The 25,107-nt window shown below is 40.2% G+C and overlaps 1 protein-coding gene across 22 annotated transcripts in view; it reads right to left on the reverse strand.

Moving 5' to 3' along the window:
* The window catches only part of LOC1279520 (tyrosine-protein phosphatase Lar), a 234,157-nt gene that overhangs the window by 201,026 nt on the left and 8,024 nt on the right, over positions 1 to 25,107 (reverse strand). For 6 of the 22 annotated variants that reach the window (XM_061660338.1, XM_061660335.1, XM_061660343.1 and 3 more), the window contains exon 1: positions 2,857 to 5,404. The exons of 10 other annotated variants lie outside the window; for them this stretch is intronic. The gene's annotated coding sequence lies outside the window, so the exon portion shown is untranslated. Of the gene's footprint in view, positions 1 to 2,856; positions 5,405 to 25,107 lie in introns of those variants that run through there. 6 more of the 22 variants (XM_061660339.1, XM_061660336.1, XM_061660327.1 and 3 more) reach the window with 3 other exon arrangements.

The raw sequence follows: 25,107 nt of genomic DNA on the forward strand, positions 1-25,107 counted from the left end.
AACGCATTACCAATGTAATGCTATCCAACAAACTCTAGCAAGCGAAACCACCCACCTTCTATGCATCAAACCAACATCCATTTGATGTATCAATTGAAATCACATTTCCGATTCAACACACAAAGTTTTAAATGGCGTTTAGTATAGTTCAGCGAATGTAAGAATAAACATCCAACATAAACAAAACAAGCACCGCTGACGCATATACCTTTAAACATACCTATACAAAACAGTTACCTCTATTCCTAGAAGGTACGATTAGCCTAAAATCATCCCCAAAAAGGATGCTAGAGCATTTGTTTACTTTTTTTTCTCAAAAGTTTCCACACTCTCGTTCTGCTCTAGCATCCTTTTTTCGATTCGCTTTATATATACCAACATAGTTTAGAATTTTTATGAAAACATTCTAAGCGACACGTTTTCTTCGAAACGTAGACTAAACATTCACCTCGAACATTAGCATTTGCTCCGAGAACGCTATTATTGAAGGCTTTGCTAGCACTTTATATACTTCAATGGACCACACTCAACCATTTTCCCTGAAACATTATAAACCAGCTTTTCTACATATTCAACAACATCAAGTTCCGTGAAAATATTTGCAGGAAATGAACTGCTCATTTCTAATCTTAAAAGTCGTTTCTGAACACAGGAAGGACGCCAGTCTTGCAAATCTGCACCATCGTTCAAGTGGAAACACGAGCTCAGCTCGTAATTCAACATTACGTCCACGCTCCACTTCGAAGCAAAATGGCCCAAAAAGAGCGATGATCGAATTGTAAGTACTAATTTGTTGAATTAGAATTCACATCCATTTAATTGAAATTTTCATTCCTTCTTTCGCGCTGTACACTTGCGCGACCAGGGTTTTGGCCGACGGTCGTCGTTGTCATGGAGCAAACATTATTAAATAAAATTAGTATTGCACCGGTAAGCCAACCATTGTGTGTGTGTGTGTGTGTCTGCTGTTCGTGCTGCTGTTCGTAATGGTGCTGGACAGCCGCACTCTTCTCTCTTGGCATGGAGAAGATTTCAACAAAAGGAAACTAAAGCACATTCAATCGGAACGTGAAGTAAGCCCATAACCGCGAGAAAACGACATGCGGCTGTATTTCTTCAACATCTTTTTTTTAGTTCCTACCTCAAGTGCCGAGTAAAACAGTGCCCCAAACTCCCAGACACGTGACAAAGTTCATACAACCATTTCCTTCTGGTGCTGAGTTTCCCACAATGAGTGGATGCTCTACGGTTTGCTTCCTACCAAGCAGCAGTGCTACTTTTGCCCCACGCTCTTATCTTGCCGGCCTTTCTAGCGATAAGCTGGGTTTATATTCAGATCGAGGATCTTGATACTGATGATTCGTTCCGCCCTCTCCTTTGCTCGCCGGAAAAGGGATAAAGCCGCGAAGGTTTCGTTTGATTTCAAATCCCTATCCACGCAACGCATCGAAGAAGATTCGTCCCTCTGCTTTTTAGCGGCTAACAAAAACAGAATTTCTCAACTCCGTTTCACCACACCAAAGGTGGAGGAGGGTACAAAAATCAACCATAAAAATGCGGTTTTTATATTCAGATCAGTTTTGCTGCCATTTCCACACATTTCCTCTACCCTTTGCGCGGGAGCTACCCTTGCCTTGCCAACTGTCCAGCGCCAAAACTCTCAATTATTCGGAACCCTCCCGGAAAACGCACCCGGAACTCTTCAGTCTTCTGCAGTCAGATCCCTGCGGGGGAAGGAGAGCAAGGAAAGGAGAAACCGAAAGCAAGTATTCGACGAAGAGATGTTTTGCGACCCGAAACACCCATCTTGGTACGCGAGCTGTTGGAGCGGCCCCGCGCCGAAAGACTGTCGTAATAACGAGCGCACGAAAAACTCAACGCTTCAACGAACGATCTGCCGATTTTGCACGGCGTCGGAAGGGATAAGAAGATGGTAAAAATATGTACTCCTCGGAAAGGCAAGCCGCAACACCGAAAGGAAGGAAAATAATGAGCAAACCACCACGAGCCAAGAGGGAAATGCTGCCGCCCGTTCGACACCCGCTTTTGATGTGCGAACGAACGAAACGGATGGGGAAAAGCTTTGCATAAACGTAAAGTTAGCTTTTTACAGCCAAAAATGTGCCATCAAGACGTGGCTGCCAGTATGGACGGCCGACGTTCGGTTAATGTAGGATATTGGATTCACTTTCTACTTCCGCTTATGCACTCGCGGGGTATTTATTCTTCTCATTTTTCTTTTTTCAGTTATATGTTTTAATGCTCAAGGATTGTGATTTGGTGGGAGGAAAAATATCAGGAATATTATGCTATAGCAGTAGTTTGCGTTCCACTAACTATTCGTCAGCTGTTTGTTAAGAACGAGATGAATAGGATTTAGTAGCTCACTATTGCTATTGCAATTGATTTATGCTGAAAATAATGTTGTTGCTTTTAAAAGTATCGCATAATTTTGAAATACATTAAACAAATCATTAAAATACAATTTTAATCTACATTTGATCAAATACAACCATGCAAAAACGCCCAAACATTTACAACATTCAATATTTGGCCAAATATTCAACAAACATATTAAAAGCAAACCATAACTATAATAATAAAATATGTGCTGCTTATACAAAAAACAATGCAATAAAATCAGCATTGCAATAACCATCTTAGAACCGGTACTCGTAAATGGACACATAAACAAACCCTGCACCAAGGCCGTTCATTGAACGTCAAGACATGTTGGAGCGATCATGTATGATTTTTTTTCTTCCCTTTCACACTTTCAACCCTGCTTCATATTTCCTACAACAAGAAATGCTGCTTGTTTGATGGGTTCTTATAATTACTTTCGTTGCTGCTTACCGTGTGCGGAATATTTCAATAAAATCGGGCAATTTCAGTTAAGCCGATTAAAGAATGCACGAAACTGTATCTCGCTAACCACTCGCTCAGATCGAACGGCATAGGGTCAGCACTGTAATTTGCATGTTTTTATGCTTCAGTTGAACGTTGAGCTCGTCATCGTCATACGCACACAAACACGCACACACACACTCATACACGGATTTCGCTACAGCCAAGCTACAGAACGTAACAGCAGGAGGAAAACTTGTGCATCAAACACAGCAAACCACTACACACACCCGTTTGCGGAACGCAATCGCCCCAAACGCCTTCACGCATAAATTCGCCCACGCACAACTGGAAACATTCACAGCATTCTTTTCGACAGCGTTATTATGATGCACTATGCTTTATAGCAACATTATCACTTCCACCGTTGCCCCAAAATGGTACCATCGATTTTCTCATTTCGCGAACCGGATACACTGAACGGCATCATCCGGCATCGCACAGATTATTACGAGAGGATGGGAAAAATCAATACTCTTACTCCGTACACAAATTTGTATACACTTTTCATCGCCAACGCGAATGACGGCTAGACAACATAATACACTTTTCCGCACAACATGACGCTTTCGAGGCTGATATTTATTTCCTCCCTATGGGCACACACTTTTTCACGCATTCAAACGCATCGATAAGATGTAATTATTGAGTTGCACGGCGAATTTTATGCCAATTGTTGCCAAAATCACTGTTTTACGGGCAATCTGCAGCACCAATTTACAATAAACATTTTTTTCACTATAACAACACGATAGTGATGGTCATGCCGGATTGGAGCTGTCATTCTGAAATCGGTCCGGAATTGTTTCGATCCTATCCAAAATCTAGAACTAACAGCTCCAATATCTACGAACAGTTGTAAACAAATTAACATTTATGATTTTCGGTAACGATATTATTGTACATGATCATTGGTCACAGAAACATTTAAAATGTGGTCATTGAAATCACATTACGCATTAGTAAAATAATAAAGCAGCAGTGAGATGTATTATACTATTTTATTATTTTTCAGGGGTATTACACGTTTTGAAATAAAGCATCATTGCATCACACAACCTAAAACAGGATTCATATTGAGCCGTTGCTAAATATTCTGCAATATTCTTTTCTTTTGTTAATTCAGGAGGAACGGTTAAAAATATCGAATTGATTAAAATTTCAAATAAACCAATTTTTAATAAATGGTTGTTTACGAGATGAATACGACATACATTTACAATTTCATTATCAATAACTTTCCAAGAACATTATTTTTCTAACGCAAATGTACACCACCACGTCAATAACACACCAGTTTGCTTGAAAAATACTATGGGTGATTTTATTTTCTTGCTCAAGCATGCGCGCTGCTTTGAAACGACGGTTCCTTCAAAGCATAGGAATTTAAACACGATAGAAAAAAAACAGCAAATGCCAAAGCTTTCAAAACACCAATACCATCTCGTGTAATGCATTCAAATCAGATTGTTTGCTTGCATTAATTTTAAAATGATATAAAATATATGGCTTTTCCTTTTTTTTGTGCAATTTTGTTTTAATACTGCTTTGCATTCGCACGAAAACACGTGTGTCTGCAAATGATTCAAAATGAGCAACGCTAATGATATTTAATTCACCACAGCTTGTAATTGAACTAACAGTAATAACTTTAACAACTCTCTTTTCTAAATAGCATTACAACTGCCGAAGGAAACACTCTATGTAAACGAACCAATATTAAATCATCATCGCTTCGGGTCTTATCGTTGACACCGTGAGCCAGAGCCGTCCTTATCAACATTCACCTAACTGCACCAGCAACTGTGTTCCCACCATACAAATCAATGTCAATCTAGGCTACGCAAAAACTAATCACACCGTGTAGCAGCATGGAAACCACTGAAACGTGTCATGCTTTCGACACCCCTTCCAGTCTGGCGCCTCGGTCGCGTTGAACATAAAAAAGTCATGACGCTCGCGGCGGTCGAGTGCCATCGTCCAGTGCTTACCGCCGCAGAGCTATTCGTAGTGGAGAATCTCATGAGGAATCTAGCACCGTCACGGGACTATATTTGATGATCAAGCGTTCCTCATTCGTTTTATTTCTCTTCGAGGGCCATTTTTTGCCCTCATTTTGCAGTCTGCATTGCAATCCTTTAGCCTCCTTACGGTTCCAATTTCTGAACCCTTTCCCCTATCCTATTCAGCAGCGAACGTACCGAACGGCGCTATCGACCGCAATTCAACCGACATTGCTTGGGGTTTTGCTCTGAAGCGATCTCTACGAGGTTGATGGTGATGGAGGATGCTGGCAATCGGGCAGATTCCAACACATTGTCGGTGCCCTCGCCGCGAGCACAAATGATAATGAGAAAGTTGAGAACTTAATCAGCGGTGAAGGAAGCTCCAGTGGCAAAGGCGATGGCGACTGTCGATGAAGGTCTCAGATAGGCAGCAGCGTATCACGCCACTACACACACACAAAAAAGTGCCCTACACGCCGAATGCAGGATGGTGACTAAGATGAAGCACCATTTGCTAACAAGTGGCTGGCACAGCTTGGGTCCATTTTCAATGGGGGTGTAACGCATTCAAAGGTGGGTGAAAGGGTTCTTTCAGGCGTGAAAAAACGAAATGACATTGACAAGATAGTGATCTTTAAGGAAAGGTTTCAGATTTCTAGGAAGAATCTAAATATGTACAGTCAGTCCAAAAAGTATTCATCTAGCTGAACATATTGTTGAAAAAGGCGATTTATGGCCGCAATAGGCATGGGTTACTAAAAGTAATGATGAGGTTTGATAAAGGGACCATCAATGCACACGCATTGCTAAAAAATAAGCATCACAACAGAGCAATAACAACTAAAATATTTAAAAAACTAAAAAAAAGTCGTTTGATTGGCGCGCAAAAAGTATTCGTCTAACAGACTTTTGGCGTAATATGCGTGGCCGGTCTCGTAGTACAGTCGTCAACTCGTACGACTTAATAACATGCCCGTCATGGGTTCAAGCCCCAAATGGACCGTGCCGCCATACGTAGGACTGACTATCCTGCTATGGGGGGATCAATAAGTGACTGAAAGAAAGCCAAGCCCACAAGTGGTGGTACAGGCAGGCCTTGACCGACGGCGGTTGTTGAGCCAAAAAGAAGAAGAAGATGCGTAAGAAAACAAAGGTTATGGAATAAAAAAATGTCTTGATCTTGTTTTTTATTGTACTTATGACTATTAGTGACTACTTGATCAATGTTATGGCTCAATTTAACCGTTAAAAAGGCGTATTTTTGACCCACTCAACTTACAAGACTTGTTCCAATTAATCTCTGGGAAAAAATGCATTTCCAGATCACGTGGCCTAGTTCCATTGATACATTTGCAATTGATATCATATTGAGAGTCTACCAAATCGTTTTCATCAGCATAGTTTCAGCTGGTTTTGTGTTTTGGGCAAATGACAATGCTCTGTATGTTCTCTCGCTCGACTGACCTTAACACATGTGGTACTTTTTAAGTACAATTTCTCAGAACTGGCACCCAAAGTACTGCAACTGCATGAACTGCATGAATGTGTTTCCCAATCTCGTCTCCTATAAATTTAAATCATTTTTCTAGCTCACCTTTCCTCACTGAGTCCTAGTATCATGACATCATGGTGCTAACGTTACACGAGATTTTGCTCCTGCATCTTAGTAGACTGTTTTCGCTATTCTAGACGGCAGCCTTATGACCTGGACGAGTTTAAATTGCTTTAATATGTTAGTAGAGCCTAATTTGAAATGATTTTTTGTATTATTTGATGCTCCTTATCAGATTTGCCCACTTTATGCGTATGGTACATATTATTCAAACAAAACATTTTTGTAACAACTCACCCATTCAAGCCATATAACATGACCAGCTACAATGAAATGAAACATGACCCATCAACCAAATGTGATTCATATATTTTCCTGATCTTAGTGGCCATCATAAAATGCACTGATTCTTGGGTTATATTTGATTTTTTGAACATTCAACCGCTTCTTTCGTTAGATAAACGGTAAATGATGACTGCTTACATGATAGTTTGACACACATCTAGTGTCAAAAAATTGCCAACTGTTGATCAAATGAAGGAATGAGACCTCTCATATGTTTTGTAACCTTTAAAAATGGGAAGGATAGGTTATGCACGGGAATGATATACGATTTTTGGCCATCATGTTCCATTCCTTAAACTCCACCACCTTTAGTGCCTCTCTGACCGCTTGAAGTGAATATTTTTGTTGTTATTGCACTATTTTAATGATTATATTTTAGAAGTACGTGTGCATTATACTAATAATTATTAGTATCCTTCACTATGAGAATAATTTAGCAAATACAACTTTAACTTACTTACATATCCGGCGCTACAACCGCTTTGCGGTCTAGGCCTGCCTCAGGAGTGTCGGAAACCGCTCACGGTCTCGCGCCTTCGTCTGCCAGTCCGTTATTCCGGCCTTAATGGCGGACGCCTCCACGCCATCTTGCAACCTCAATTTGGGCCTACCACGCCTCCTCTGTCCTTTTTTTTTTGATGATGAGTCCCACCTCTTACCCCGATATAGTATTGAGAGGAACGATTGAATCTTATCGATAATTGTGTTGTTGTAAATTAGTAATTAAGCAAATAATCAAATCATAAAGCAAGTAAGTATTTCAAGAACGTGGTGGCTACAAAACTTATATTCCTCTTTATGAAGCAGTCATGGTCGGTCTCAATACATGGTACCTGCTTTCGTTTCTCTTGTAAAGCCGGTTCAACCTACAACCAAATAATGGCGATAGAGAACCACTTTCAAAACTATCTCACAGCGTACTTTTTCCTTATTCCGTTACTGTACAATTTATGACGATTCACGTTTCGGGTTGCATTGGACCAGACCACTACCCCCAAGAAAGTAATCAAATTATATATACTTTTTTTCGCGCGCGTGTTTCAATGCTATATCGACTCATTCTTTTCTTTTATTTTTGTTTTTGTGTTTACTAGTTTATTTATTTCAACTTTTTTAAATTTAATTTTGTTAAAAAAAAAACAGATATATAGAAAGAGATAAAAGCAAAACAAAACCAAAATCATCATCATCATCAAAGCTGGTGATGGAAAGTGAGGTTTACACAACAAGTGACTAAACATTTATTTATCAATTTATGTTCCATTCACGCTTTCGCTGATTTCGTCTTTTCTAAATTAATCTACTTATTTACTATTGTCACAACAGTCATGCTTCATACGATAGTGGCCTTGATGTGAGTTGCACACAGTCTTTTAAATTGGAGTATAGTCTCTGCATTACCACTCTGGGCATCATATTAAAAGTTTGTATGCCTTTGAAAAACAAAGAGTTCATTGCTGATGCTGTCTCAATCTTAGGAACTCTCGGGTCTGCTGTTCTTCTTGTGTTGTAGTCGTGCACATTTAATCCTCGAACAACCCGATCACAAAGATATTGAGACAAGTGACTGTTCAGGAGTTTATAAACAAAAATCATTGTTTGGTACATTACCCGCTGTTTCACCGACATCCATTCACATAATCAATGACGACGTATACCATCCGCATCCTAGAATAGCTCGCATTGCTCTGTTTTGCAGTTTTTTGCATTATTGTCATTTGTCCTGTATTAGCCATAAAAATAATTGACGGACAAAAATCCAGATGTGGAGCCATAAGAGACTTGTAAACGTCCTTGCGGACGGCCTAAAAAGACTTTACGGGCTTGGTCGTCCGTTTCCATGCGTACAACATGGCCAGCCCACCGGAGCCTGGCGAGCTAGATACGCTGCACGACAGTGAGGTCGCCGTACATCTCGTATAGCTCGTCATTATAGCGGCCAAGTATTCTTCTGAGCATCTTCCTCTCGAACGCGGCTAAGAGGGTTTCGTCAGATTTGGACAGTGTCCATGTCTCAGAGGCGTATGTAAGTACCGGAACTATATAGGTACTATATAGTCCCAGCTTCGTCCGTAGGAGACAGGTTATTTGAGGTGAACTGATTTTTTTTGAAAACTTTAACTACCTGCTACTAATTCACAACATCATATGCTGGTTCAAGTGGCTTCAAGCTGACATGCCGTTAGTTTATCTATTATATTCTAGCTAACAATTCGCTTCGTAATGCAGCTACTATATTTTTCACAAACATCACCATCGTACAGTTTCCCACCAACCTGCCGCAGCAATCTTTCGTTTACTTTCCGTAAGCTGCTTTCCGTGCTTTGCTAATTGAACGGAAACACAAATGCAATGTAATCGAGTGTCATCGAACAAAAACCTCCCCATCACTGCTGGATGGCACGGTAACGAGCTACACAACAGCCAATACTCATTTATCAAAACCCCCAAAACCGGTGCATCATTTATCTTTACCCATTTTCCAATAGTGTCTGCCAAACGTCTGCCCTTTGAAAGGAGCGCGTTCCTTTGAGATGTTCCAGACGATTGTTCTACTTTTAGTCCTTTTTTTGGTAAGCGATACCCAACATGACACCGTACCAATCCTTATTGAAAGTTGTAACTGAGCGAACGGCGCGAAAGGGGCACAAACCGGGCAGGAAAACCTGTGTAATCAATGGGTGTTGGAGCAAACGGGTGGAGTAAATACAGCATAAGAGAAACAAATGCATGTACAACCGTCAAAGCGACACCATCTTCGGGGCTTTATGCGTACCATTTCCATTTGGTCGGTCGCAAACGGGTCGGTTCCATTCGTCTATAAGTGCTTCGAGTGAGCCATTGTGCCACCATGCCCCGTTCAACGTGGATTGGCATGGATGGAGCTAGCTAGGAATGATAAGTGAATGGAGGTTCGAAAGGGGAGGCATGATTAGGGAAAATAGAATATTGTTCACGGTGTCGATTTCTATCTTGCGCTGGCAAGAAGAAGGTTTAAAAAAAAAGGTCCCTGCACATCTCGTGCTTATCAGTCGTGCTCGGACGAACGATTTTGACTGCGCAAAATTGAGCACAATCCAGGCAGCGCAATTGCAGACGGGCAGGGAAACTGTTTGTTTAAAGCATATCATTTTTTGTTATACCTATTAACAAAACATCCCCCCCCCCCAACCCAGCTCCCTTACCACCAATCATGATTGGAACGATTGTGCTGGTGGAATGCCTCATCATTGAATGCGTTGCTGTGTATAAGAATAATCGCTGTATGTTAGCGATGGAATGAAACCGTAAGTGCACATAAAGAATGGTGCACAAAGTTTTTACTTTTTTGTTCGTCGAATCTTCAGAACGGAAATAATAGTTTTTCTTTTGCGCCAATGCATGAACGACCCAATAAAAAATGTACAGCGCTGCACCACAGCACAAAAGCATTCGTCAAACGAGGGAAATCTATAAGAGAGAGAGAGGAGAATGAGAAAGAAAAGAAAGAGCTGCTGCTGCTACTACTAAGCGCCCATTTCTAGTCGCGGAAAGGATCCGGGCTCGGCGCAGCACTACAGCGAATGGGTATTATTCACTGAAAATACCATTTATACTTCTGCCGTTCCATTTGCCCGGCCGCCGCAACGTGTCCTTTTTTCGTTTTCATCATCACCGATCCACTGCGTCCCGTTGCACCGCACGTTGAGGTGTGCTCTATCTTCAGTGGGGTTCAGTGCTGCCTGATAGTGACGTTTTTCTTTGTGTGTGTGTGTGCAGCTCTTTGTGTTCGTATATTGTTATCTCTTTCATAGTTTTTCATTTCACCCAGGATCGCTACCCGGAGAACTCCTCCTCCTCCTTCTCCTCTTCTGCCCCTTTTTTATGCTATTTACACACTAAGCCATCAACCGTCTTGGGAAACGGAATGAGCCGGTTGAGAAAACGGAAGGAGAACTTAAAACAAAATTGATATCACTTTCAAAAGAAGTTGCCGAGTTCTGGGTACGATTCAGCAAAACACTGAACTGAAGCGAAGCAAAATCGATCGTATGCACAAGGGTTTTTTTTTAAATATACATTTTTAAATGGAAATTCAAAATCAATAATAAGAGGATGACGCATCAAGAAGACAACCTGACACAAGATATGTGGAAACAACAAAAAAAAGCCACCACTAACAAACGGCGTCACTCGTATGTGTGAAAATGTTTGATAAGAGGAGGAAAAGTAAAAGCTGCGGCAAGGATGACCCCCTCCCCCAACATACATACACATACATACACATACACTCGGCCAAAAGAATTGAAATCTGGCAGAGAAAATTTCGGGACGCTTTGAATTTGTTGCTCCATCCTACAAAGCGCGGACAAAGCGCGGGAATCAGTGCTCGTTCTTCGTGCCATGCTGTGTGTGTATGTGTGTGTATGTTTGTCAGTGCTTCGCCAGCAGCCAAAGAAAAGCGCTCGCTTCTCACCACCACATCTCGCCCCGTAATGGAAAGTTTCCATGGATTTCCGAAAGCTACCGCGATTGTTCTGAATATGATGTCCCATTATGGGTCGCATTATTTATGTTTCGGCGTCTTTTTTCGGCGTCCGCCTTCCGCCCCAATGTTTGTACGCCAATGTGTGTCCTACACCACTACAGAACGAGAGAGAGAGAGAGAAAGAGAGAGAGAGAGAGAGAGAGAGAGAGAGAGAAAGAGAGAGAGAGAGAGAGAGACAGAGAGAGAGAGAGAGAGAGAAAGAGTCCTAGACGCACGACCTGGACCCGTGTTTCCTAACGATTATGCATCGATGGACTACCGTCGCTTTCCAGGAACCTCTCGACGAAGCGGGAAAAGTTTGCATATTTTTTGTCATTGTTGTTGTTGTTGTTGCTGTGTGATGTTGCTTCCACTCTAATCGTCCATCTCAGCCGGGCTCTCGCGTCGGGCAGCATCAGTACGCAAATAATGAATTTTCCAGCTTCAGCTGTTCACGGTGCTATTGTGTGTGACTTCTGCCTCGAGTCTCTAGTGGGGATACTTTTCCAGCGTTTTTAAGAAGAGTTGTTTACGGCACAATGGAGAAGTCAAAAAGATTTATTACGTAACCGAGCCGGTTTTGGCCAGGCTCGGGGCCAACGTAAAGCGATTATGTAAAACTTTCATCAAACAACACACACACACACATACACACAAACCGGGTGGCACTGGTGGTCAATATTGGCAGCAGGATTTTAACAGAAAAACCGCACAAAAGGTTTGCCCATTGAAGGGCACTTTCCTTTCCTTCGTGCGCCATGTTATTAACAGTTGAGTTCATCTTATAAACGGAAAACTAAACATAGACTACAGTGAACTATAGTGAAGGTACACGAGACTACTACGGATCGTTGTTTGTTTCGTTAGATCTATTCATATAGCGGGCGAAGAAAATCTTGTTAACTGCAAATGGTATTTATACTAGAACTGGTTAATTTAGCCCGTTTACATGGCTGCGCAAACGACTTTTTTATACTACCAAGGCATATGCAAACACTAACACTGATTTTTATCGCTTCTGTTTCTGAATGAAGATTTTAAGAATGTTTTGGATATTCGTCAAGCTATCAAAAAGCCTGTTTGAGCAAAAGTTTTTACCCGTCCTGTCAAAAAAGTAACCACCTGGACTACATACACTTTGATGCTGGATTCCATAACCAGATCTCTTTAATGCAATTCGGGATAAATGTAAACACCTCCTTGTTTTTCCATTTTTCGAGCATGTACTCGAATATAATTCTAGCTTTGAGGTTAGAATAATCTAGACTGAAAATTGCAGGCTAGTTTTATGTGTGGTTTTGTATGGAGTGTTTACATGATTTCAGCCTCCAACTATCAAAATCGATACAAAAAACCGACTAGAATGGTGAAGGGCCCCTATATCAGATTTCTACAAATTTCTTCTATTGAATCTTGATTTTCGTCTTTCAAAAGACGTTAAAGTTTGAACTAATAAGTCAGAAAAATATTCCATTTATTTTAACCTTTACAAAGACATTGCGGTTCGCATTACAGAATTTCTCAAGCCAGCTCAACATTGTAACACTATTTTTCGAACACGTTAAACGATTGTCAGCATCGTACATACAATTCGAATCCATAAACTCTTTTCAATTTTGTAACACTAGGTTTCGTATCCGTAAAATCTCAACTCGAATCTGGAAAATGTATGTTGGCTGTCTTGTCACCTGTATTTATGCAAATGCTAAAAAGACTCGTAAAAATAACACACTAATAATAGGCGGTTTAAGACGACAGGAGAAAATATTGATAGTCCGTCTTTAGAGTGCTCTCAGGAAACAACTACTAAAACACTTGCTACATGCCATCTTCGCGGATACCTTCCCAAACAAGAATTATTAAAACTGAATGTTGAGAGCTTCTTCCTCAGTGAATCATCATTAATATACCCGTTTTTCTTATCTTATAATTTACAATCTATTTCTGCTTCATTCAAATAACTGCTAAAGTTCTTTGCGGGCCGGATTAGGAGCCTTCGCGGACTGCATGTGGCCCGCGGTCCGTATGTTTGACATGGCTGATTTAGATCATCCTTTAGATCTTTGATGAGTGAAGCAGGCATACCTTACGGGTAAGTTCTTAGTATAAACCTATCCCTCTTACGTTAATCGTGAAGATATCGTATGCTATCAGCTCTGCATTCGGGCATGGGCAGACCCGTGAACATCGTCTGTACGAGGCCAATATAGGCCTGGTTGAAGCGTCGAACAGGGGATTGAATTAAATATTGTCAACCAGAGAAGGATTGAGTAGTCCCTGACAATAGCTATGTCCTTATTCCGTTTAAATTTGATGCCCCCCTAGAGGCAATCCATGTTTCACTTTTGGTGACTGACTCGGTAAATGTTTTGCAACAAAATTATTATGCAACCCTGGTTTGTTTCTTTTGTTGTACTTTTGAATATCTAAGTATAAAATTTGAAAAAGGAAAACAGTGAAGAATTATAATAAAAAGAGTGAGCGTGTAATAGGAGTAATAGAGCGATAGATTTGGGCCGGTCTCGTGGTACAGTCGTCAACTCGTACGACTTAACAACATGCCCGTCATGGGTTCAAGCCCCGAATGGATCAAGCTCTTATACGTAGGACATGACTATCCTGCTAAGGTAATCCATAAGTCCACTGTAAACCAACTTAATGATACAGGCAAGCCTTTGACTGACAACGGATGTTGTGCCAAATGAAGAAGAAGAAGAGCGATAGGTACGCTAGTAAGAAAATGGCCAATGAAAAAAGAAAGAAAAAGAAAACAGATCAAAGAAGTCTGGTTAGGAGGGCGCTTCTGTTTCATAGTTTGCACACAGTCGTTGCTTTTCACGCGAAACGGTCCGAGAAACCCTGCAGTAACGCTCTGTTAATCGTTGCTAGAATTAGTATGATAGATATAGATAATACAATCCCTGGGCTGGTGTGTTTAGTATGCCAGTTGAACCACGAATGGAAACTGTACAACTTTTTTAGCCCAAAGTTTAAGTCACCAAGAGAACCATTGTTTTTTGACGCATAAATAGAACGTCAATATATAATTAAAAGATTAACAATCCTAGCAACGGCCTTGGGTAATCACTGACCAAGCTAACTATTAAAAAAAACAACAAAACTCTCTCTCTCTCTCTCTCTCTCTCTTTTTATCTCCCTCTTCATCTCTCTCTCTCTCTCTCTCTCTCTCTCTCATGGCTAAGTCTATATGTTTTCTATGTTTCTTGATGCTCGGTCCCTAGTTGCAGCCTCCCATCCATGTAAACACTCGTCCTCCAACTGATCTTGTTTCACCTGAATCAGCTATCGAACTGTGCTCCACTGAGCGCCTTGCCGAACTTGGGGTTGCTGTTGAACACCTTCTTGGTGGAACATGAGTCCGGCATCCTAATAACATGCCCTAGCCATCGTATCCTACCAGCCTTCACCAGCCTCATCGTACTTCGCCTTCGTCACATTAATTCTCAATCCATTTCTTGCTGCAGTCAAGTATACTTCTCACACACCTTCGCATTTGTCTTTCAAATGATGTTGACATCGAATGAAAATGGGTTGACAATAGGATACATTCATTAGTAAAGAATTGCAGGAATTGACATCGAAATTAAAGATGTTGAGATCAATGGCAAATGTTATTTATTCTATTAGAAACCCTGTAATAACCAAAATAATGCATCAGAAATCGACGATCAGTCCATGCTTATTTTGTTCGATTCAGTTCGTTTCCATACCATCTCATTTAGCAAAGCTTACAGTCTTAATATTCGTGGCACAAATAAGCGTAGTAAGCGTTTATACGGCCAGCCTGGCCAGCAAACAGACATTATTTTCATTCCATAAATGCAAAAATACATAATGATGTCTAAAAATTTTAATTTATATTCAAATTGTATTGACTTGTCCTTTAGTGTCCCGAAATGTACAAGTGTCATACGAGACTGCATTACGTCTAATTTTAGGAGCCCATAGTTTATAAGACACTAGTTGTAATTGTGTATGTAGGGCATGGAGGCTCGATACCTTAATAATAAATAAATAAATAAATAAATAAATAAATAAATAAATAAATAAATAAATAAATAAATAAATAAATAAATAAATAGTAAAAAAAACTCTAGGCTGGAATCGAAATAAAAACAATATTCGTGGCATAGCTTAGGAAATATAGCTTTTTGTTTTTTAAACAATCTTTAATGTAGATAATATAAACATTACTTCTAAACCAAAAATGAATGAAAATATTTTGTTTGTGTTTTGTTACACGGCTAGCTTTATCGAAATATGTTGAAATAGTATTCCATTCGTTTGATAATTTTGCACAGAACTAAAACTTTTTTGCTCCTAATATAACACTTTCCCATCATCCCTGGACGGAGGATCGATGGTAGATAAAAAGACGAACAAACTTTGTACGGCGTATAAATGTGACAAGCATAGTATCGTGCTTTGATGTTATTTCGAAACCACAACCCTAGTGCGGTTGCAGGGACAAATTTCCCGTTCCTTCCCAACATGAAGGCGGCGAGATGTCAACGAACCGGATAGCGAGGTTCTGCTTGGGCTGGAAACTAAAAATAAAGTTCTACTCATTCTGTGCCATCGATTATGACATACATATTCCGAGGCCGGCACAGAACAATCGGTGTTATTTTAAATGAACATAATCGTTTGCACCGCATCAGAGAAGGGACGAAGATACTCCTACTAGGGCAGAGGCGAACGCCCGAGATGCTTGATGTATTATGATCGGAAGTGCTGTTGAGCACGTTGGACGGCCGTCTTCGCAAACGGTCCCAAGTGCACCCTGACTGAAACCACCCATAATGCGCAACCTTTTGTCCTGCCAGAGAAGCTTTCTGCGTTAGATTGTGCTGTTTTATTTGTCTCTTTTTCACCCGATGATAACGGAAGGACGCCGCAACAGTACAAATTTGTTTCCGGCTGACTGCCTTACCACATGCAAACACACACACACTCACTCACACGGAGCATCGATACACGTGGATTAGTGCTGTACGGTAGTCACGTGTTCGTTCGTGTGTTTTTTTGCCCTCGCACCGGGATCCCCGTGTGAGTGTTCTTCAGCGGCTGAAGCACTCGGCTTTATCCGCAGTGAACATGTGCGATGAGTATCAGAAATCAATGATCATCAAATATTTACTTACAGCACGGAACACCGGTTTCCGATTTCGCTCCAGTTAGAAACATGCGGCACACGGTGCTGTGGTTTTAAAGAGCGTTTTTCCGCCCCCAAATGTGGCTTTCACTATGCTGTACGGCCATCGCATTTTTTTTCCACCCCGATTCGCCTGCTCACGATGCGAAGAAGCTCAGGATTTGGTGGAAGACACCGTCCGGGAAATAACGACAGTTTTGGGCTCACGAGCGGAAAATGGTCAGTGATGAAGAGAGGAAAAACGAAACGAAACTGAAGCGTTGCAAAAACTTCATCAACCTGTTCGGTGTTGCTGCGAAGGAGGATGGAGCAAGAGGGGTGGCGCGGGAGATGAGGACAACGAACGGTTGTTGTGGTTTTTGCTAACGTCTCCCAGTTTGAACATCCTGTACTGTTGATCGAGATGGCACCATAGCTACTGTGTGAACGGCCTCGGCTTCGGATGAAGTGGTTCCTTTCTTTTTCCATTTCATTTTGTGTTTCTACCCCATTTCGCCTACCCGTAAAAGGACACGAATGAATGATTTGTGTCAAACTCACGGAACGATTTCTGAAGCATTTGTCCCGCACGTTTCCGCTTTGACAAGCCTTCTCAGCAGCGGTCACTAGTTTAGCAGCAATTCAGCACGAAAAACGGGACATTTTGACACCGGCAAACCGGAAGGAAGCAAGAGGCACGAGTTGATGGCGGCACGAGGGGGGGGGGGGGGGGGAGGTTGAAATCCACTCGAAACTGGTTTGTGTGACGAAGCGAGTTCATTTATTATTTTCCATCTAACTTACTTTGGTGTTTGTTCTTCTGATTACGGTCTGTTGCGGAATTCAATTTTTCACTAGCTTTTGCGGTGGGCGATCCAGGCGTAATAGCATCATAAACTTCACCCTCTCTCCCCAAATGTCAGACTCTTATGTGACTTCGCTGGCAGTGTTTGATAAAGTATTGAGAAAATGTTTTTGATCGGTATTGGTAGAAGAAAAACTGCAAAACCACCCCCAGAATTCCTCTACTCGAACAATCTAGCGACGGATGGATGGATGGATGGATGGGTGTAGTTTATCGATACCGAATGAAGAGATAGTTGACCTACATAATTTAACAGGTAGAGATGGTTGACAAAGGGAAACGCACACACCTTTCCGTACGAAGGTAAAACTCTTCCAACTATTTTAGTCAACTATTTTCAACCAGAGCGCTAGTATCGGGATGGGTTTTTATGAGAAGGGTCGTCTCTCCTAGTGCTAACCAGCAACTGACATCGGTGCAGCAGTTTCCAAGGACTGGCAACAAGCGACAGAAAAGGTGGCGCAGCGCGATGTAGCTTGTGCCATTGCGATGAAGATATTGCGCGCTGGAAGGTTTGAGTGAAAACAACCAGTCAAACCGGTGAAAATCATAAACGCAACTTAGGGCAACCCGTACCAAGATTCTTCACTGACGCTCACACGGCTCGCTCTGCGTTGGGCGCACGACAACTTTAGTTGAAAATTAATTATAAAACTTTCGAATTATAATAAAGTTTCCAGTTAACTTCAAGGTGAGGCATCTCGGCGAAAGCGCAAAAGAGGAAAATGGTCGGCGGGCCCTAGGCATGCGAGGTGAATAGAAAAAGTGCACCGAAAAAGGTCACGTTAGTTTTTTTTTAATTTCTATCGAAAATACTTTGAGGAAATATTTTGAAAGTTTCTCACTATGCTAGGAAAGCGAAGACGTTGCGAAGAAAGGATCAGAAGCTGACACCGTTTATCGGAGCTATTGACAAATGAAACTTGCAGGAAAAGTTTCAGGATGTCAGTTGTTGAGTCGAACGATACTGAAGACTACAACTATACCGAACTAATTCTTAGTGTATGACATTAAACAATCTTAGCAAAAGATAACGTGTCTTTTTTACAAAAAAGAACAAATATGAACAAATGTCAAATAACTAGTAATAAAACATTATTTTAAGCTGCAAGGATAATGGGGTTACAATTTCTCAAAGTAATATATATAAAACAAACAAACGGAAATTTATTCTTTCTTTGGGATGAAACAGCTTGTGTGAGAATAGCTTTATTAAATAAGAAAAATAGTATGATTCGATATTTTCTTCCAACACATGGTACTTTAAAAGATCTCACTTATGACCACTTGACGAATCAATATAAATTCGTGTGCAAATCCCATTTCGCGAGTATCCTGAATTTAGTCTCGAGTGTCGATCAATATATTTATCGTTAGTAGTTTTTAATGAACTTGGTGATTAAATTTATTATATCATTGGGTTCTATCAGACGATCAGTATTTTTCTCGGGATCAACTTTTTTATGTGTAAAAAGGAAAATCGGAATTGTATTAAACATTTCATTTGCGAAATTAGAACCTTTTGGAACATCCCAACCAGGCGAATCGGGCTAAATACCTCTATCTTACCATTAAATTACCGGTAATTTAAGACTAATTTAATGGCAAATTAGCCGTCGTTAATTTACCCATTCGAGCAGTTTTGATGAATCCTTTATTTTATTTCAATTCATTCAGCCAAATTGTTGATATATAATTCGAAATGCATTAAATTGTAGTTGGTTATATATGGTTATATTTATTCATTTTCCTTAAGTTTTACAGACGATTACTATGTGTTGGCACCTCGTGCGAGATCTGTCAGGCGAATGTTGACATATATCGAGCTATCTTGATAATAGCTCGAATAAGTCGCAATAAATCCCTCAGATGGCGCTCTAACATACAGACAAGGAAGAAAATATGAGACAGCTAGATCTCCAACATTAGGGCCAATTAGGATATAGTTCATCTGCGGTCAACTTTAGGGCAAACAAGGTCAAGGAGATCAGCTGATCGAGAAAAATGCCGCCATCGCATAAGGGACAGTAGCAAAAGTCAAGCGAAAGAAGAAAGACTATTTTTTGAACGGTGCGGCGAAAACCCTATACGCGAGAGCCAGTTACAAGAAAGTCTAACCAGCTACCAAAATAAACAGATTGTTACCAGGCGTAACAACACTATGTTTTTTTTCAATAAACTCGACTGGAACAGCCGCTATACTCGAAGAAGGTGTTGTACAATTAGCACTAATAAACGCAATTTCTCGGGTGATTTTTACATTACCAAGGATTGAACATCTCACCAACGACTTCTTCCGCTAAAAGATCATTAAAACAATACAATGAAAACAATTGTTGTTCTTATTTACATCTTTTCACCGACAACAAACGACAACACTTGGTTCCGCTAAATTGCTCTTAAATTACTGTTGTGACAGACAAAAAACTGCTCAAATTGATAAATTAACAGAAGGCTGTCTGGCTGGGAAGCACTTTGAAACATAGGGTTTTCCATGGGTTTTACATGGACTATGGGACCCTTCACAATTCTAGTTAGCTTTTTTTTCACTCCATACAAAACCACCCACAATACTAGCCTGCGATTTTCAGCCTAGAGTATTTGATACCGATTACAATGGGCTTCATTACAACAACTAGATTACCTATCACGGTGCTTGCTTCTTGGTCTGCAAACCTTAGAACATAGACGTCAGGCATTACAGGCTACTTTTGTCGCGAAGTTAATCAGCGGTGACATAGACTCTCCCTACCTGCTAAAAAAGCTGAATCTTTATGCTCCGGAACGACCTCTCAGGACACGTGAGCTGTTAAGACCTACGTTCTTAAGATCTGCACATTCCTAAAATGCGCCAATAAACCAAAATATACAAAGCTTCAACAAATACCAAAGATTCTTTGGCTTTAATATTAGTATAAATCAATTCAACTGTCTCTCGTTTCCTCATTGATAAAGCTGTAGCTAAGTTTGTAGATGAATTAAGGATTTATTATATAAGTAAGTGTCCTAGCAAGTCTATGCAAGATAGTAAATGACAAATAAACAAAATTTTCACCCTTATTAATTTTCTCGTAAAGATCATTTGCATTATCGTAAAGATCGTGCTAAGTTAATTCAACAGTGCGCACGTGTAGGGTATAGAACAGCACAGTAGTACAAGCAAAATTTCAAATTTGAAAATTTGAAGGATTTAATCTATTATATGATTATTCAGTTTCAATAAGACTGAACAATAAGACAACACCTATAAATTATACCACATGACGTTCAGAACCTGGTTGATTCTACAGTATATTTCACCATCTTTGTAAATGAAGGCCATATTCCTATTCAAGGCTTCGCTAGCACTATAACAACTATGGTAATTGCATATTTTCAACGATCAAGCTATCTGCCAAGTTTGTCCATGATCTCTTGTAATGATTATTATCTGTATCCATTGTTACGTTAGACAAAAAACAAGTAAAGGGAACTATCCGTCTTCAATAGTTTCAAGTACCAGCTTTCGTTTCGTCCCCAACGGCAGTAGAGAACGAGCGCCCGGAATTAATTTCCATTGACTAACTTTCGTTTATCTACCCGGCCAACAACAAAAAATTGAAGCCTATGAATAATTCCTACCAAAAATCACCGCAACAAACAAGCGCCCCGAGGATATCCGGTAGCCAAAACGAACATCCTTTAACCAACATAGACAGCAAAAAAAGAAAGAAAGAGAGTGTTTGTGTGAGAGAGAGAGAGACAGGCACTCCGGAAAAAAACAACGTGGCGTGCAAATGGATGAATGCTGCTTTTTGTGTCCATTTTTCATCCGGTCAAGCGTGCCACCGGTGCCAATGAAAGTGTAGCGAAATACAGAGGGATAAACGAGAGAAAAGTCAACATTTTTCACATAATTAACTCCATCGTTATGGGAACCGGAGATCCAGCCTCCATTCAGCACGGATATGCATGGCGTATACGGAACCCAACGGAGCCCCGAATAAAACCAAAGATAAAACGCTCCGGCATTTTCGTACAGGCTATTTGGGTGGTTTCGCAAGCTTCGCGCAATGGAGTACGAGAGCAGCAAAAAAAAAAAAAAAACACCCGTGAAACTCGATTACTGGTGAAACATGCAACAAAAAAGCACCCAAGTGAGTATTTCGAAAGTAGTAGAAGTATCCTCAAAACAGTTGAAGCCTCATTACTGTACATTTATCATTGCAACCCGGCCGGCCTCGTAGGCGCAGGGGAACGCTGCTTCCTTTACCCCATTGCCCCATCTTCCTCAGCTCCTTCCCCTTCTTCAGCTTCTACTTCACCACAACACCGAATGGTCCAAACCATAATATGGGTGTACAACATTTAAGAAATAATCAGCTTAAAGAGGAATCCTCTTGAATCTTTCTCCTCGCCTGGCCACGCCAAAGGACGAAACATCGGTAAGCAGAGTGGGCTGAATGTGTTCGCAAGTGGATAGCACATGCGAGAAAGACCGCTCAAGAGGTAAAAACGCCAGGAAATAAAGCAGCCAACGAGTTGCCGGCAGACCCATTAAGATAAATCTGTGAGTACCTAAGCCATAAAAACAAACGCTGGACGAATAGTGACAGCGCTTGCTTGGCCAGCGTTTCGTTGCGTTTCATTTTGGATCCTCAATTCTTCCTTACAGATTGTGTTTGTGTGTGTGTTTTTTAGGAAAAAGTACATCCCAACCTAGTCAGCATTTTCATCTGTGGCCAAGAGCGCTGCTTTGTAACTGTCGTTTCGTGGAATCACCGTTCACCCAGTAATGAAGTATAAAAGTCGGACACAAAAATGGGACAATCGACTGTGCGGTGTGGAAAGGAATTATCAAGCACCCAAAACTCATCAAACGGCAGAAGTAAAGTGAAAGAAATTTTCTATTACACCCTAAAGGCATCAGACTTCAGGATCATGCTTCTTGTTTTACATTTTTGCTTTCTATCACCAACATTTACAAGGTTATATGCATTTAGGTATTTATGTAAAATTTTGAAAATTGAAACACTCAACACACATCACCCAGACGAGAAATGGTATCTACGGAAGATAGCAAGAATGTTAAGCCAATATTATGCTCTTGAACAACGGAAATGTACATTTTAACATTAAGTTAAGATTGTATTTTTTTTACAAAATATGTAACAGCACCGCAGGTAACACTTGCGCCCTGAGAAAAGCTCAAATTTCCAACTATACAGATCGAATTATCGAACATTGCCTAATAGTAATCCTTGTAAATAATTAAAAACTAGAAGGTTTTTATAAGAGCTATAATGCGAAGAGGCCATAAAAGGCAAATTATTAACATACCATAAAGTAATGTCAATACAAATGTTATTGATAAAAAGAAAAAAAAATCAGAATATTCATAAGTTAGTTTGTTAAAACGTTTTTGATGAAAAACGACTTATTCAACTAAAAATATATAGCAAGAATATGTAGCAAACACTGCAGGTACTAAATAAGTAGGTATAACCGGCATAAACACGTACCTCATTACGCCAAATAAAAGAAGTTGAAGAAGAGTGTCTAAGTTTAGAACACTAGTTCCGAAATTGAACGAAATAAATATACAAATTTGAATAGTAAATAGTGAAATGTATGCAATACTCATACCTTTAAGAATACTTCGTGATACATCGAATCGTATTATGATAAGCAATACTTAGCATGAATAATATTTGTCTTATGAAAGGAGAGAAAAGAAACACACTCTCATATTACAAAAACAAGTCTCTGTAATTGATTTACAGGCAAAGATGATTCTGCCGATGGGCGGAGTGGGATTTCGCCGAGAGCTCCGTCAGCAAGGGACCTCATGAACGACAAGTGGGACATTAATATTGGTATAAGCGACTAGGAAAATTGCAGAGGAAGTACGTAGGGTTGATTGAAACACCCATGTCAATCCAGTTCCCACCATTCACTTGACTGTTTGTTGCGGAAAACTCTCACCGTCTATAGGGGCTCCGTGTTATTTGTGGGTTCTTGCACATATATGTGTCTCGTTCCTCTTAGTTTTACAATTTTCATATGTATATTTGAGGACATATTCATAGATATCTTATGTTTTGGAGTAGCAACCTATGCGGACATGTAGACTGTTACAGGCTTTCCTAGACTTATTAGCACCTCGAATAGTCAGCCCTTGGTAGGAAGTGCCGGTCCAGATGAGAATCGATACCGTCCAGACTTACTGAAGCAGATGTGTCTATCGATTAGACTACTTGTTTGCACCGTTCTATATAAATATAAATATATTTATAATAATGTGTAATATATACATATGTGTTTACATATATTTATCACATATACTAAGAGATTACTGAATGAATTGTTTGTTCTATCTTTTTATGTTAAATTTTATCTTGATAATAATCGAGACTTAGTCCTTTTTAATTGACAAATTGAATTTAATAATTAATTAATTAATTAAAGAAATCCTAATTTTTATTTCAATTGGCTCAATGTTCAAAAGTAAGAATACGCTGGATTATTTTATTAAGCTAATAATTAGCTATATAAGATATATTTTACATTTCACTTTTCGTACAAGTTATTTAACATTTTCGCATAAAAATATTAATTATCTCTGTGAAATTAAAAAAAAAAACTACCCCTTGTTAACAAAATAAATCCCATTTTTATAATTACATCCCGCTAGCAAAGTTTTATACAATTTTAAACAAACAGTTTTATAAAGTCCCTCGTAACGTACGCTTACAGCATCCCTTCATCTGTTTGCTACTTCATTACCTAGATCACTCGCATCACATCTGTCTATCTTTAACGAATCGATTAAATCGAGCAATAATGGCTTTGCCTACAATGCCATATTCCTCATAGTACCTTGAGAGCCCTTCATTTATCCTAGTGACATTTCAGCACATATTGACCTGGCGACGCGGGAGATAGAAGGTAGTGTTGAATTGAGTTGACCAAGCTTTTGATGGATGTTTCAACTAAAAAAGAGTGTTGAAACTGGAAGAATTGATTATCAATAAACTGGTGCTCCTACATACGATGTGCGCTCCAAGCGCAACAGACTTGATACATAAGTCCTGTACCTTTGTAAGCATAGAATCCAGGCTCACTTCCGGCACCGAAAGCCGATAACGTGCTGGGGCACGTCGAAAATTCGTCCGATGGTCAAGCTGATTGCATTCGCGATGGACCACCATACCTCTAGTCTAGCACACAACCATTTGGATGGCAACATAGATATCGCAGTAGTTTACAGTATGTGCACCATACGGAAGCCAGCTGCACCGAGGTGTTCTATCTGCTCTGCGAGTTAGTCGAGTCTGTTGGCATTCGTTCAATTTTACTGAATCATACATGGACATTAGTTATCGGGAAATGGCAATAAATTTCCCAAAAATTCAATCTATTATCCGAACCCAACAGTACAGACTGGCGATTATACTTCTCCCTTACCCTGTTTCTTTCTCTTTGCCTATCTCTATCTCTCCTAGTCTCACTCTCTTTTTCCGTCTTTCGATTTTCAATCATACCTCTTGCTTCGGTTCATATCATACCAACCCACAACATGGAGAATGAAGCGTCAGAAAGGATCAACCGATGACCAACTATTGCCCCAGTAGTCTCACAGGATGTTGGATGCTTGAACAGCGAAACAAATAACCAGTCGTACACTCTCATACTCCTTTATTGCTTTTCAACACAAAATTGGACGAGTGCATTGCATTGCCATCGCACACAGGCCCAGGTGAATGGTTCCGTGCAGTATTGAAGTGGCGG

The sequence above is a fragment of the Anopheles gambiae genome, chromosome 3, assembly GCF_943734735.2.
Source record: "Anopheles gambiae chromosome 3, idAnoGambNW_F1_1, whole genome shotgun sequence".
NCBI classification, from domain to species: Eukaryota; Metazoa; Arthropoda; class Insecta; order Diptera; family Culicidae; genus Anopheles; species Anopheles gambiae.